Below are 10525 nucleotides of genomic sequence, written 5' to 3'. Positions count from 1 at the left end.
TCTCGCTGTGTCTCTCTCTGTCAAATAAATAAATAAAATCTTTAAAAAAAAAAAAAAAGGTTCAAAAACTGCTAGCAGAATAAACACAGAGACAGCCATACCCAGGCACGTCATAATCAAATGGCTGAAGATAGATAGAAAAATCTGAAAGGCAGCCAGAGAAAAACATTAAGGGGAAAATGCCCTTTAAAAACCCGCTAGTATCTTATTAGAAACCATGTAGCCAGAAGGTGACAGAAGAACATTTCAAAGTGCTAAAAGGGAAAAAAACAAACAAAGCAAATCCCCTGTCAACCTAGAATTCTATATCTAGTGGAAATATCTTTCAAAAATAAAAACAAAGACATTTTCTTATAAGCAACAGCTGAGAGAACAACACAGCTTCACCACCTGAGACATTAAAGAAAGCTTAAAGCTGGTGAGAAATGATGCCAGCTAGAAAGTCGACCTTCATCTAGGAATGAACACAGTGTACATTCTAAAAAGACAAATGTGTATGCTTGAGCTAGGCAATAAGCAGAAATGACAGTTACCTGGGGAAAGGATGAAATCTGCTGTTGGTGTGGTGTTATGTATATTGCAGAAATACTTCCTGTCATATACAAACATAACTCCAGATGAACTGAAGACTCAAATTTGAAGAGCAAAACTTTAAAAGTTTTGGAAGAAAAAGTAATGTCATTGGAATAAGGAGTTATTATTTATTTATTTATTTATTTTTTTAAAGATTTTATTTATTTATTTGACAGAGAGAGACACAGCGAGAGAGGGAACACAGCAGGAGGAATGGGAGAGAGAGAAGCAGGCTTCCCGCCGAGCGGGGAGCCCAATGTGGGGCTCGATCCCAGGACCGTGGGATCATGACCTGAGCCGAAGGCAGACGCTTAAGGACTGAGCCACCCAGGCGCCCCAGGAGTTATTTTTTAATTAAGATAGAGAAAAACACAAACAATAATATAAACAATAACAAATGTGACTACATTGTCCTCAATAATAAATAAAAACTTATTTTAATGATAATAAAATCTTTTCATGACAAAAAACTTCTCACATTGGGGGAAGATACTTACAACTCATGTATCAAAGAGTAAAGTTCTAGAATACATTTTTTTAAAAAGATTTATTTATTTATTTTAGAGAGAGACAGACAGCCCTAGAGTGGGGGGAGAGGCAAAAGGAGAGGGAGAGAGAGAATCCCCAAGCAGACTCCCCACTGAGCGCAGAGCCAGACGCAGGGCTCAATCTCACGACCCCGAGATCATGACCCAAGCCAAAACCAAGAGTCACATGCTCAATATTTTTAAATCGCCTAAAGATCAGTAAGAAAAATGCAATCAACCAAAAAGAAAAAAATGGTCAGTTTTATCATGGCAAATTCACAGAGAAAAAAATAATGGCCAGCAAAGATATGGAGAATGTGTTCAACCTCACCAGTAGTCAGGAAAATAGAAATTAAAACAACATCAAGGTACCATTTCAAACTCTCCCAAAATATAAAATAATCACTACCCTGATAGTATCAAGTACTGGCAAGAAGGTGGGAAAACAAGGACTCTTCCATATTGCTTCTGGGAGTCCAATTATGACAACCATCTGAAGAGTAGTTTGAGTCAGGTCAAAGATGTGTATGTCCCAGTGCCCTGTCTTTTCCTCTCTAGATGTCTACTATAGGAGTGCTCTTAAAAATGAGAACAAAGATATATGTACAGTGATGTTTACTGCAGCACTGTTTTTAATAGCAAATGTGTGGAGTCCATCTACCTGCCCTTCAATAAAGGAATGGATTATAAGTGGCTTATTTGCACACTGAAGTTATATATAGGAATCTAAATGAATAAATTTGATCTATACATTTCAACATGGATAAGTCTCAAAAACAATATGGAGTGATAAATGGAAATTGCAAAAGATACATAGTAGATTTCTATATGATTTTAAAACCCAAAATCTTAGACCAGATTCTTTGTGAAATTTGTGAAAGTACAAATCCATGGGTAAGAATGGTGCACCAACTTCAGTATGGTGTTTTCTCTAAGGATGGGAGGAACACAGAGGGGATAGAGCTCTGGCTATATCTAAAACATTTTATTTCTTATAAACATGGAAAGAGAAATACATAATAATTTTTAAGTGATAGAATCCTTTTAATCGTGGGTTCATAGGTGTTGGTTATATTATTTTATACATAATTTCTTTCATTTGTTTTATTTCAAATATATGTAATTTTTTAAAAATTCAAGTATAACACACTTACTAAAACTACAATAATTCTAACCTCATAGCTTGATGAATTATCACAAAGGAAACACACTTGCGAGTCTGAAGAATGCTCAGCTCAGGTTCTTTTCAGAATATACAGATGCTTTCAGAAACCAAAATGCTTTACCTCTCAGCTTTCTTCATCTCTTAAAACACAGCCCCAGCATTTTCACTGGTTGTTTTCTCTATGATGTCTTCAAATATTTAAAAAATTTTGTCCAACTTTTCTAGTTCTTCCTTCAAATTACCAAGCGTACCCCACCCCTGTCAAGCCCATTCCCCCATCCCTGAATAAAATAAAACTTCTTTCACACACATATGCTCAAATAGCAAATCCAACAACTGAAGACTCTAAAGGGCAATTTAGACTCCAAATTTAATAGAACTTGAATATTATTATAATTGTGATAGCAAGGAAAAATTAAATAAAATTTTAGCTTAATGTCCCAGGTACCATCCATCAGGGAGCAACTGACAGGCATGAGCAAATAATACCATAAGTAGAAAGTGCTTTCTGGTGATGATTGATAAATAGATGGGAAGCACCCTCAACTCTTATGAAGGTATATAAAGTAATGCCTGGAAGTACATTTTGTCCCTAAAATAGTAAAGAGTCCTGAAAGCCGGTGAAATGCTGAAGGACCATAAGTGAATTGGTCATGAAAAATGAGAGACCCGTGAAGTTCTACCAGGCAAACATTGCTTCCAGTTCAAAAACCTCACTTTCAGCCTGGATTAGCTGGCTGTGGTCACGTGACTGAGCTCCAGCTACATGACTGTGAACCAAAATGATATGTAAAGATTTTGAAACCTGCCCTTAAACAAAAGAACAGGACCTTTCTTGGATGAAGGCAGAAAGTGGAGTAGCTTTTCTTAGGACACAATGGAAGCTGGAGGTTGAGATTGGCAGAGCAAATAATCGGGAGTACGGTCCGGACACCACCACTGCTATAGAGACTGTTATATGAAAGGGAAATTCACTCTGTCCTGTGTAAGCCATTGGTATTTTTGGATCCTGTTACAGAAGCTAAGCTGGTTAGCTAACTCATACACCATCCAAACTGCCCACACTTCTCTGCTATGACATCACATCTGCTGGTGAAAGAAATATATGAAGGTGAGTATCAAACAAAAACAGAGATAAGGAACAAGACACCGTTCCAAAATATCTTTTAGAGTCAGTACCCATTAGACCTTTTTTTTTTTTAAAGAAGGTGGGGGAGGGGCAGAGGGAGAGAGAATCTTAAGCAAGATCCACGCCCAGCTGGAGCCAGGCGCAGGGCTCCTCACAGCCCTAATTAAGATTACGACCTGAGCTGAAATCAAGAGTTGGATGCTTAACCAACTGAGCCACCAAGGTGCCCCTAGACCTATTTCTTATTTATTGTCATTTCACACTGATGCTCTCAGCATCTTGACCCTGTAGCCTGTCCCTGTTCAGTGATTATTTTCGTTGCTAGTATAATTACTTCTGTCTTAATGATTAAGGACATTGGAAACCTTTTAAGTGTTTTTCTTTCTTCCAGTCTACCTTACTTTTTTTTTTTCTCAGTCTATGGTAAAATGAAGGAACTAGAATCTCTTTTTTCCCCAAGACACTGGATGTTATGACTTTGTTTTAAATCAGTATAATGGTAATTTTTCTCTTTCTTCCCTTCAGATGTATTTTTTACTATTAATCAGAAAAATCATTACAGTGATTTCTTTCCCTTGGCGGGAGAGTGGGGGGTGTGGGGGGGAAACGAGGAGTCCTTTCTGCAGCATGTTATCTGTAATTTTCTGTGTGATCCTGAGTCTAAATAAGGGTTTCTTTAACTACAGTGTGCAAAGCCTCTAGTCTGTCATTGGCTCCTGTCTCTCATTTTTCACTTTATCCAGATTGACCAAAAGATAATGATGTTTTGTTTTTGTTTTTGTTTTGTTTTGTTTTGTTTCTAGTGGCCCTGGGTTATTTCTATTAGTTGGCTGATGAGTGGAGGGTATAAAAAATACTCTCCAATTAAAATCTGGCTGAAGTCTCCAATAGGCAAAAGAATCAAAAGGTCAGCCCCAATGTGAAGAGCATATTGTCATGAACGGTGCTTTCTTTCTAGTCTCATGCACTCTCCTCCAGTGTGTAGTGATCCAGAAATTGTACAAATCTCAGGAGAATTAAAACACTTGTAAAATTCATCTCGCTTGAGGTAACACATTTACCAAATGTATGTTTTCCAGCCTAGAACATTCTTACAAAATGATCCTTCCCTGTAAACTATTTTTAAGCCAAGAACTATATTATTCTTGTAAAAAATTTTAAAAGAAACTCTCAGAAAATTGTGAAAATACTCATACTTTCAAAGCTACTGCCTTTAAAATGTCCATGAGTCCTTTTTTAATCTTTGCCGAAGGACATCTAAACATCCTCAGTTAGAATACTGCTCCGCGACTCAAATTGCTTTATAATTGCAGAGAAACCACTTACAAACGTACATGTGTTTGCTTTTCCAAGGAAGAACGTGAGCGTTCGAGAATATAAAATGCTGAGGTGAGGGAACTGTGGGGAAGGGAAGTGTGCTCGGGCTTCGTGCCTTACTAAGTCTCATCGTTTCATTCCTGGCCAGCATCACTGGACCTCAGAGTAAAGAATCGAGGCCTTGTTCTGTCATGAGTACAGGCTTCACTGTTTAAGGATGCTCTCTTGTATTTTTCTCACATTATCTTTTGCTTCTTCTCATTCAAAGATGCTACAGCTTACTGGCGTTTAGTATAAGATCCCAACAGTGCTTCCTCTTTCCAGGATGAAAGACTGGTCATGTGAGAAAAATCACCTCCTCAGGTTGGAGCTATGTTGCTGGTGCCTCTAGAACGTTCGTGTCTTCGTTGCTGAAATGGAGACAAATGCTGTGGCAAAAAAATACCCTCTTTCCTTCCCTTGCTGGCAAAAATTTACAAGGGCAGCTCTGAATGGAGACAAAGCTTGGAAAAGGAAAAGAACATTAATTCTCCCTTAGTCAAAAGTAACATTTCAGAAGAAATAAACACACCCCCTGAAGGTTTAATTAATCATTTTCATGGACTTCAATTATCCTTTCTATCCTGATGGAGGATGGGAGAGCACATGTTCTTACAGTCCTATACATTTTCTTTTATTGTCCACAGAACATTGAAAACACAGTCCAAGACCAGGAGGGCCCTCCTGTGAATTAGGAAGGACACATTTGCCACAGAGTTGTCCACGGAAAGAAAATTAGAGTCTCTGAAGTAACTCTAGTGTCTTTAAAATCAATCAAGTAATCAGTGGAATTTACTACGTGCCTTGAGCCACGCTCATCTCTGTAGAGGAAAACACAAAATCCTTTGTTCATGAAGGAAGCGAGGAGGAAATATGACACACATTAAAAATAAGAGAATAATGACAAGTCAAAGAGTCAAAGAATTGTGTACCCAGAGAGCATTGTTTTGACCCACCTTACTTTTCTTGAATTAGACTCTGGAGTGTTACCATCAGTCTGCTTTGAAGGATTTCTAAGAAACAACTCGAAAGACGTTCACTACAGTATTAGTTGTAAAGTTGTTGAAAACATCATTTGTTTTAAACAAATGAGCTACCAATCATCGAAATAACAAACAAGGAGATGTTGTGAGATACAGATGAAAATGCCACAGGGGTGAGAGCAAAGCAGGGGTACTCAGGAAAGTCTTCTTGGAAGAGGGGGGGACTTGAGCTGTCCCTTGAAAAAGTAGGGAAGTTCTGAATATCAAAATGGCACCTGAGAAGTCAGGACTGGAAATGTCGTCATTCATTCAGTAATTCCACAAAGATGTATTAACACATGTCTCCCATACACCAAGCATTGAAATTATCACCACAAGAAAACAAGCAGTTTCTGTTCTCAAGGAGCTTACATTCTGGTGAAGATATAGCAAGATAAGACTGTGAAATATTTAATTGACCAAATAAATTGTCTATTTCTGCTTTTCCTGCATCTCCTGATGACAGCGTCAGGTAGAGCCAGGTACATTCGTGTTGTCTACAGAAAAGCTATAATTATTAGTGCAGGAAGAGAAGAAGAAAATAAACGGTAAATATTTATTGTTGTTTTCTTTTTCATTCCTTGCAAGCCAGGAAAATCAGAAGAAAGGCCTTGAGGGGAGTGGATATAGGAGCTTATGACATGTACAACACACACACACACACACACACACACACACACACAGAATCAGAGAGAAGGAGAAAAACAATATAGATGAGGGGTGTGATGTATCTGTGCTGAAAAGACAAGGAGAGGTCATGAGGTTGTACCTTAGAAGAGGTTAGTCAGGGAATTGGTGGGCGGCGGTGGGGGAGTCAAGTAGACAGGAAACTTAACAAAAAAGAATGCCAGTAACTAGCAGTGGTCAGAAGCAGGGACCACATGGAAACTGAGCCAGTTTTTTATACACCTCTGGCCTTTGGGCTGGGAACGCCTGTTGGTTCTGCAGGGGAGGTGGCTGTTCTCATCATGGTGACCAAAGGGCATTCCATTGGCAGGTTCTAGTGTGTGTCCTGCTATGATCATTCAACTGAAGGATGTCTGCCTCTTACTTGAGAATTTGTGGAGCCTCTGTGAACTGCTCAGGATGCTTTTAATTTCCTGCCACACTCAAAAGAAGGAGTGAGTTCTGGAACCCTGGAGGAGGGGTGGTAATACAGAAGGTAAGATCCCATCACTACTTTTTGAGTTAACTGAATAGTGGAAAAACCCATCCTTGTCACATACACGTGCACCTGCACCCACATGGGCAAGTACATATGGCTGTAGAAAGGGCTGGCCAATTCAGATGAAGTTTAACTTTGAGAATTTTTAAAATTGAATTCACAAATCCTGGAAGTGTAGATGGAATAGAGAATGGTGATCCCAGTGTTTCCCAAACTTACCTAATCATAAGACTCATCTGGGGCAATTGTTAAAAATGCCATTTCCAAGGTGCCTATCCTACAGATGCTGAGGTTTTGCCCCAGACCTGGTAATCTGGGTTCTGGGTTTTTAGCGAGTCCTCTATGATTCTTGTATTGGGTAGGGTTGGGAAACACTGCTTCCTCCAGTGTGGCCACAATGTTGCACATCCCCCCCCCCCCCCCCGCCCGCCCAGCCTCCCATCTAGCATCAGCCATCAGCAGGAAATGTACCAGTTAATCTTGGAGCTCCTTCCTGCTGAGCCTGCATACAACCCCTGGTTTCTTTGCAACAGTGTTCCAGGCAGTCACTATCAATCTCTCAGAGTCACCATATGAGAAAGGATAGAACCAATTTATCATCCCAGTGTAATGTATGGGTGATAGACATTTGATATAAAATCTCATAAGCCATGCCTTGTACTATGGGAAAAGACATTCTCTTGCTGGTGGTGACTCTAGTTGCCAAGGTCTGGTGACCCTCTGAAGCCTATTTGTAGGCTTTGATTCTGTACATTCCCTGATGCAAATGTTGATACTAATCAAGTCTAAGTTATGATGTGATTGAGGCTACAGAGAGTTTCACATTATGCTTGACTACAAGGCAACAGGGAGCGTGTCGATATAACGGGGGGCTCCAGCTAACTGCTGTGTGCACACCACATTGTTTGGGAAAAGGGGCTTACTAGCTAGCTTGGGAGTCTTCTGGTTCAAGTGGATAATTAGCTAGTACCCTGCTGCATTTAAGCTGCCATGGTTTCTACTTCTCTTTCCAGTGTGTTTCCATACAAGCAGGTGCTGCTTTTCCAGCTAGTTAACAAATTGGTTATGGCTCAGCTCTGAAGTCAGACAGACTTACCCTGCAATCCCTCACATTTAACTGCTTTGCATCTGTGCATCCTGGGCACATACCTTAACCTCTCTCATCTTCATTTCCTTTCTGCAAAGTGGGGATAAAGATACTATCTAACTCATGGGCCATTTGTTAGGACAGAACCAGATAATGAATATAGAGCACCTCACCTGGTGCCTGGCAGGTCATATCGTTTCACCATGTGGAAATTTCTATCATTATTCCTAGTCAGAAAATCGTCCTTGCTGTCAAAAGCGGCCCAGTGATCCAGTGATTGTGTGTGTGTGTGTATGTGTGTGTGTGTGACTTTCTTATTCAGACTCTTTGTGTTATTTTATGATACCTTTATAAACTTGGACTGTAGAATATTCTCTAGATGACTCAACCTAAACGCCCTCATATTATCTTTTTTCCACTGATTCACTATTTAAAGGCTTTTCAGAGGGTTTATCCGGACTTTGAGAATGAATTACTTCAGGGCACCTGAAAGTGTACAAATTGTCTTTGCCTAACAAAACCACTAAAGCACTAATAACGACAGTGTCTATAGACATTCTTCATATAGCCAGGAATCCAGATTGCTACATTTTGAGTTGTTTCCTTAAAAAAGCATCTGTTAAACCCAAGACTAAGTCAAGAGCCTCCAATAAATATTCTAATTTTTCTCAAAGCACTTCACAGTTTATTATGTTATATTCATTTGTTTGATTATTGGCTAAAGAATCATCTTTTCTTTTTCAACGCCATTTTAAGCTTAGCTGGAATGGGCGACAGGTCCACTTTCCATGTTGTTGCTACCTGAGGACAGTACCCAGGACAGAGCAGGGCTGGATCACCTAGGAGCCTTTCAGAGTTTCGTGTGTCCCTCCCCTGGCTTCTGTGTGTTTTTGTTTCTAATACCAGCTTCTTGACTTTTTTTGAGGGACTCCCCTGAGACATCTGGGGTCTCTTCGTTGGGATTTTCAGAGATCTGGAAGTGCCTGGAGTTTTATATCTGCCTAAACCATCTTTAACCAATGGCTCAGCCCCCTGACCCCATAAGAGAAAAACTTGGGAGGTTTAAGTCATACTCTCAAGTGCACCTTTACAGGATGAACTTGAAGCAACCAGGAGACTGCCTGGAGTCACACCCCTGCTGGGCTCCTTCCCCTTCCCTACTCTGCTTCCTGCATTTCCTTACAAGTTTCTCTTGCATATCTTTAATAAATCACCTGCACATAAATCCTCCACTCAGGGTCTGCCTCTGGGGAATCCAACCTAAGATATTACCTAAAGTGTTTTTAGGAACAAACTGTCCCTGCAAAGTAGGAAATCTTTATTCATTTAATATGCCCCTCCACGGCTTATAAAGACTAAGGGTATGGGGGTAAGGTATACATTGTTTGTGTTCTTTGAGACACCAGATAAGGAGCCAGAGATACACCAGTAGAATAAGGATATGGGAATAGCTCTTTCTGTGGTTAATAAATGACTGTGTGCAACACAGGCAGAAGAAAATGGGAAGATGATAGGGGCCTTTTTGAGGTAGAAAAATGAATCTCTATCAAGAGCACCTTCAATTTGCTGATACAAAGCACACTTGAGAGCACTGTTTTCTTGGTAAATGGGGATTAAAAAACCTTGGCCTTTGGCCAGGTAATGAAAAGAAATGCATATTTTTCTTAGGTGTGCCTAAAGAATTTTTAAAAACCCTTTGAAAAGCTGAGCTATATAAACAGGAGAGGAAAGGCCAAAGAAATTTCAGCTTTGTAATTGGGAAGACTGCGTGCAAAGGAGAACAAGGATATTTGCAAGCTGTCAGAAATGACCCGGGTGTGCGTGGGTGTGATTGTAAATCTGAATGTTTGCAGGGGATTATGTCCATGTTAAAGGACTTTATTTTTGATAGCAAAAGGGAAACAGAGAATTTCTTCAGTGTGAAGACATTTCTCGTAAGACCACAGAAGATTTCAGAGGGAAAAGGCATGAACTAAATCAGAATTGTGCTTATTCCCACTACCACATGTGTTGATACATAGATAAGTATATATACACTCACTTAAATGAAGTTTCCAAATGTAACCCACTCTCTTAGGTGTAGCTGAAATTACTCATGCTAACCCTTGCATTAGAAAACAAATTCTCCTGGATTAAGATACTTCTTTGTGTATTCTAAAGACTTGGACACTGCTCCAAATTTTAGCTAACCTCTAAATTATTCTATTCTAACTTTCTGGATGGCCATTTCTGCTCACAAAACCATGTCAAGGTTGATTTGATTCTAGCCAAGTTGTGGAATTAAGAAATCTTGACTATACAGCTGGCTTCCTATGACCTTGTGTATTTGTATTCTTCTGTAGATTTTGCCCATACAAGTGTGTTGGGATTAGACAGACTAAAGAACTTTTGTTTACTTATATAATTTTGTTTCTTAATGTAAGATATAGAAATAATCTTGAAACTTGGGGGAGGGGTAGCGTGGAGGAGAAAAAATATCCACAAAACTTTTGGCTACAGAT

The 10525-nt window shown here is 39.5% G+C and overlaps 1 long non-coding RNA gene across 1 annotated transcript in view; it reads left to right on the top strand.

Annotated features, from left to right (window-relative positions):
• Positions 1-7316, top strand: part of LOC145722694 (uncharacterized) — a 385737-nt gene extending 378421 nt beyond the window's left edge. The window contains exon 8 of the long non-coding RNA XR_014147156.1: positions 6770-7316. This is a non-coding gene — a long non-coding RNA (uncharacterized LOC145722694). The remainder of the gene's footprint in view (positions 1-6769) is intronic.
• The last annotated feature ends 3209 nt before the right edge of the window (positions 7317-10525 follow it).

This window comes from Leptonychotes weddellii, chromosome 7 (genome assembly GCF_054177405.1).
Source record: "Leptonychotes weddellii isolate Sample4059 chromosome 7, ASM5417740v2, whole genome shotgun sequence".
Taxonomy (NCBI): domain Eukaryota; kingdom Metazoa; phylum Chordata; class Mammalia; order Carnivora; family Phocidae; genus Leptonychotes; species Leptonychotes weddellii.
Note: the sequence above shows the minus strand (reverse complement) of the source record. Positions and strands in the feature narration are given on the sequence as shown.